General features: G+C 43.0%; 1 protein-coding gene across 1 annotated transcript in view; it reads right to left on the minus strand.

Annotated features, from left to right (window-relative positions):
- Positions 1–5,650, minus strand: part of PCDH15 (protocadherin related 15) — a 518,357-nt gene that overhangs the window by 128,296 nt on the left and 384,411 nt on the right. The window lies entirely within an intron of this gene.

Consider the following 5,650-nt stretch of genomic DNA (forward strand, 5'->3'; position numbering starts at 1 on the left):
GGAAGAGCAGAAACCAAACCTTGCCACTAAAACAAGAATGAACTCCAAAGCTGCAGTATCTGAGTAAATCCCATTTGCATACAACATTGAGCACCAAGGGGAGGATGTGAATTCATGGAATCATGGAATGGTTTGGGTGGGAAGGAACCTTAAAGCTCATCCAGTTCCATGGGCAGGGACACTGTCCACTACACCAGGCTGCTCACCCTGCCTTGGACACTTCCAGGGAAAAACTCAGGGATCTAACTGGTTTCTTAGATAATCTTGATCCCTCATGCACAAAGGCTTAATCAAATACAAAATTTCATTTAGAAAGTCATAAATATTCTCCAAACCAAGAACTAAGCCTACAATAGCTTTAAAACCAAATCTTAATTAATCTCCTACAGCATTTTAGGACACCTTGTATAGTGAACATAGGATAAATTCTTGAAATGCCCCAAAAATCATGGAACAGAGGTCATCTCCTCTTAAAAACTTAAAAAAACAACTAAATATTCGTGTGTGTGGTTTTTTTTGTTTGTTTTAATCTACCTCATTCTCTTATTTCTTTTGGAATTCCTAAGGAGCCATGCTATGAAAACTGCAATTTGATCGCTCCTTCTATAGCTTCTATACATACCTGGGTGTGTTAATTAACCTTGCAGAGAATAATTATCCACCCAAGTGACAGAAGCTGTAAAAACCTTGTCTGCTGAACTTCAAAAGTAACACATACTCACACACACACACAAAAAAGATAAATAAAGCATTTATGCAAAATACAGGGTCCTGAGGATTTAATGGCAGGATTTGGAACCTGGCCAGTTTTTACTGGGACGACATGAAAAAGGAAAATTAATTGACTACACAAGCACAGAGATTTAGGAGGTTAATTAAACCTACAAATGCTTGGAAAGATAAGTAATTTGAAAAACATTTTGGGGGCAAAACCAAGAATCAAACCTGGGATTAAATAGAATTAAGGTTTAGCTACTGCCATAATATATGATTCCAGAAATCCCATCTCCAGCTGTCTCAGCCCGATAGAGCTCCATAGTTAACAAGATTTAAGAAACAGTGGCTAAAATGTAAAGGGAGAAGAACAAAACAAGGTTTCATTTACTCTGCTACCAAATTTTCATCCAGCAGGATCAGCTCCATTGCATCAACATTTAATGTACTAAAAGTTTGGCAAAATAGGTGTGGATTCTGCTGCAGCAAGAAGTGGTTTTCTTGGGAGAAAAATGAGATTTAGGAGTGGTTTTGTCAGGAGGAAAAGGAGATTTAGGAGTGGTTATCTGAGAAGGAAAAGGAGGTTTGGGAATAATTTTCTTGGGGGGAAAAAGAAGATTTAGGAGTGGTTTTCTTGGGAGGGAAAGGAGATTTAGGAGTGCTTTTGTTGGGAGGGAAAGGAGATTTAGGAGTGGATTTCTTGGGAGGAAAAAGAGGTTTAGGAGTGGATTTCTTGGGAGGAAAAAGAGGTTTGGGAATGGTTTTTTTTGGAGCAAAAGGTTTAGGAGTGGTTTTCTTGGGAGGAAAAAGAGGTTTGGGAGTGGTTTGCTTGGGAGAGAAAGGAGATTTAGGAGTGGTTTTCTTGAGAGGAAAAGGAGGTTTAGGAGTGGTTTTCTTGAGAGGAAAAGAAGGTTTGGAAGGGTAGCCTCAAGCTTACAAAGACATCTTGGTTATGGTATAAAACCTGCTCAGACTCAGTTCATTACTGGAGGAAACTGGGCTTCAGTGTTTGACTTGGAACCTTCTCAGAGCAACATTTGGGGTCACCCGGCCCAGGACAGATAAAGTGATGACCAACACTCCCAGCAGCTTTCACCAGATTCAGTGTGATGGAAAAATTCCAGGATTGTTATGGAGATGTTCCTGGGCCTGAGTCAACCCCAAATAATGACCTCTGAATAGGTTAAAATACTTTTTCATTATCTCCTTCAAGCATTCCATAAGCCTCAATCCATTATTTTTTCCTTGACTCTGCAGGGATGTTGGCTGAGCAATGCAAACAAAGCCCAGTTTTGTTTTCTCTCTCTGCTAATCAGGTTTGCTTTGGAGATGGGAATTAATTACCTGATGGGCAGAAGGCAAAAGGTTGCAAATAAGCACGTAAATAAAAGATGAGGTGGGGTTTGGAGATGACTTCTGTGAGGATTGTTTTAGGGAAATGTTCAGGAGTGGTCAGGCATGGAACAGGTCACAACTCCAAGGCTGCCCAAGGAGTGTTTGGACAACATTCCCAGGGGTGCACAGGGTGGGATTGTTGGGGTGCCTGGGCAGGGCCAGGGGGTGGATCCCGTGCAACGTAAATGTAATTCCATTAATTACATTTAAGGCCAGTTCACAAGTTTTCCTATAAAGACCAAACACAAAAAAATCTCCTCATGGACCAAGATGGATCCATGATCCCTGTGGGTCTCTTCGAGCTGTGGATATTCCATGGTAAGATTTCCAGTAAACTGTCCTGCTCTCTTATGGCACAATGCACATTTAAGAGCTGTAAATCAAGAACTTAGGCTAAGCTGGACCTTAAAAATTAGTTTGTACTATTCTCCATTTTCCATCAGGGAATGATTTAATTGTTCTTGGAAGAGAGCCCTTGAACCTGAGTCATGCCACTGCACTAGGAAATCAGGGAGAAATTAAGATATGTGGATAATTTGAGGTAGGATGTAAGAAGAGCAAAACTGGGATTGTTCAGCCTGGGGAAGAAAAGCTTCAGGGTGATCTAACTGTGACCTTCCAGGACCTGAAGGAGCTACAGGAAAGATGGATAGAGACTCTGTACAAGGGATGGAGGGACAGGACACAGGGAATGGCTTCCCACAGCCAGAGGGCAGGGCTGGATGGGATATTGGGAATGAGGAATTGTTCCCTGGCAGGGTGGGCAGGCCCTGGCACAGGGTGCCCAGAGCAGCTGGGGCTGCCCCTGGATCCCTGGCAGTGCCCAAGGCCAGGCTGGACTTTGGGGCTTGGAGCAGCCTGGGACAGTGGAAGGTGTCCCTGCCATGGCAGGGGTGGCACTGGATGGGATTTAAGGTCCATTCCAACCCAAACCATTCCATGATTCCATGAATTACATTTAAGGCCACTCCGCAAGTTTTCCTGTAAAGATAAAACACAAAAAATCTCCTCATGGGCCAAGATTTAAGTGAATAATACTTTTTGCCACCCTCTGTCCCTTCCCAGCTCTCTCATTTTCCTGCTCAATATTCCCTATTCCCTGCATCCTGAATATAAAAATGAGAGATGGCTAAAGAAAAACAGCGCATTTAAATTATTGAGATGAAATTTTGTTGCACCGCTGCTGCAAACTCCACCCATCAATGTGCAACTCATTTCAATATCTGAGTCAAAGCAGTGAAAAAATGGGAAACTGGGCAGAAAAATATAATAACATAAAAAAGATGGAATTAAGTACTTTACTAGGTTTACTGTTAATAAGCTTTCTACTGACAGTTATAATTTACCACATTTAACTGTTTTAAAGTACAGATTTCTCAACTGAGAAACTCTCAGGGAGCACAATAAAATACCTATGAAAGGAGAAAGAAAAATGAGAAATTTTCAGGCTGAAAGGAGCAAAACACACAGAGATTTAAACTTAACTCTCCTCAACCAAGGCCTGAAACAATTTCACAAGTACTGAGAGGAGACAACGGAAATAAAAATAAAACCTGTTTTTATCGCTTCTCTGAAAGGCAACAGGGAAAGAAGGAAAAGTCCGTTGTCTAACCACCCAGGCAGAAAGGAAAAAATGGGGGAAAAATTGAATTCTGCTTGTAATGAATATATTTGCCTACTATTTATGGTTATTTTCAAGCAGAACGTACGAATTTTTGAATTTCCTTTATTTTTTAAGAGTGTACCAGACAGCAAACACAAGTAACTTAAAAGCTTTTATGTTTTGGGGCTATTTTCAGGAGTAAAATCAAAACAATGTCCCACAAAATGAGGCAGCAAGAAAACACAAACTGGGGTTATTTGTCCATTTTACTTGTGCATTGTCCTGCAACTGCATTCTGGAAAAAAAAAATATAAGAGATCTAAGAATATTACCCTAAGGATAATAAAACCAAGTGGCTGAAAATCATTCTGATTATTATAAATGGTTATGAGACTGGGCAGACACTCTGAGGTCAGTGTTCTTTTTCTAACCTGCTTTTCTCTGATCAGACAAAGTGGTTTTATGAACTCATTTTCCCCTGGGAACTGTCAGAGATGAGAATCCTCTCCCAGCAGAGGATCCTGACCCCAGGAGGGAGGGTGGGGTAAAAGGTGACTTTGCTCTTTGTGGAGACAATAAGATGAGCACCCCTCAAAATCACTGTGTCAGGGTTCAAAAAATGGGAAAGAAAAGTCAGTTTGGCCTTTGGGTAAGTCTTAATAAAGCCTTTAAATATATGAAGTATATATATATTTATAGGTATTTTATATCTAAAGATAGAGCAACCTACCAAAGAACGCAGCTGCCCAAAATCCTGATCAGGGAATCATGGAATGGTTTGGGTTGGAAAGGACCTTAAAGCCCATCCATGACATGACAGGGACACCTTCCACTGTCCCAGGCTGCTCCAAGCCCCAAAGTCCAGCCTGGTCTTGGGCACTGCCAGGGATCCAGGGGCAGCCCCAGCTGCTCTGGGAGTTCCATTCCAGCCCCTCCCCACCCTCCCAGCCACATATGCCACCCATCCCTGCCCTCTGGCACTGGGAAGTCATTCCTTGTGTCCTGGCACTCCATCCCTTGTCCCCAGTCCCTCTCCATCTCTCCTGTATCCCCTTCAGGCCCTGCAAGGCCGCAGTTTGGTCACCCCAGAGCTTCTCCTGTCCAGGTGAGCAGCCCCAGCTGTGCCAGCCTTTCCTCCCAGCAGAGCTGCTCCATCCCTCTGCCCATGCTGGTGCCTCCCCTGGGCTCTCTGCAGCAGCTCCAGGTCCCTCCTGTGCTGGGCCCCTCTTTATTTCTGGCATCATCATCAGTCCTCTGAAATCCTAAGACCTGACCCTTAGATTTTTTTTTTTTTAAGCCAGGTAATTGAGACACTCAGATCATCTGGTAATGTGGGATGAGTTGAAAAACAGCTCCTCTCCCAAACCAGCCAGAATTTTCTATCTTCCCCCTCTGACCAGATAATAAACTCAGAAAACCTTCAGGCAGCCATGTGCTGACTGCACATGACAGCATGTATTTGGGAAAACCTCACTCTTGGAATTGAAATGTTTTAGCAGAAGTGATCTAAAGGCCCAACTTCCCCATTTTTCCTTTCCCAAATAACCTGTCCAGGCACAATTTTCCTAAGAAATGTGTCCTCCTGCTCTTTGAAAGCCTCCAGGCTTGGAATATGTTTGCAGCTGCAAGGCCAGGATGTGTTTGAGGAGCTGGAGAGCAGCGCCTTCCCTCTGAGCACAGAAACACTTCAGCAGCTTCAAACAACCCCAGGAGCTGCTCTGCTTCAGCCCAGGTACCATTAACACACCTCAGGCAGCTCAGAGCATCCTCAAGGCCAACTTTAAGTAGAAAACATTCTTTTTGCCCGGCAGAAATCTCATTTAGCAACATTTTCTGCCTCATGCTCCCTGGCTCCTTCAGGACAACAGTATCTGCTGTCATGTTCCCACCCAGCCTTGTGCAGCATTTGAAGGAATTTAACTATGTTTTAAACTTTTC

The sequence above is a fragment of the Geospiza fortis genome, unplaced genomic scaffold (genome assembly GCF_000277835.1).
Source record: "Geospiza fortis unplaced genomic scaffold, GeoFor_1.0 scaffold284, whole genome shotgun sequence".
Classification (NCBI taxonomy): Eukaryota; Metazoa; Chordata; class Aves; order Passeriformes; family Thraupidae; genus Geospiza; species Geospiza fortis.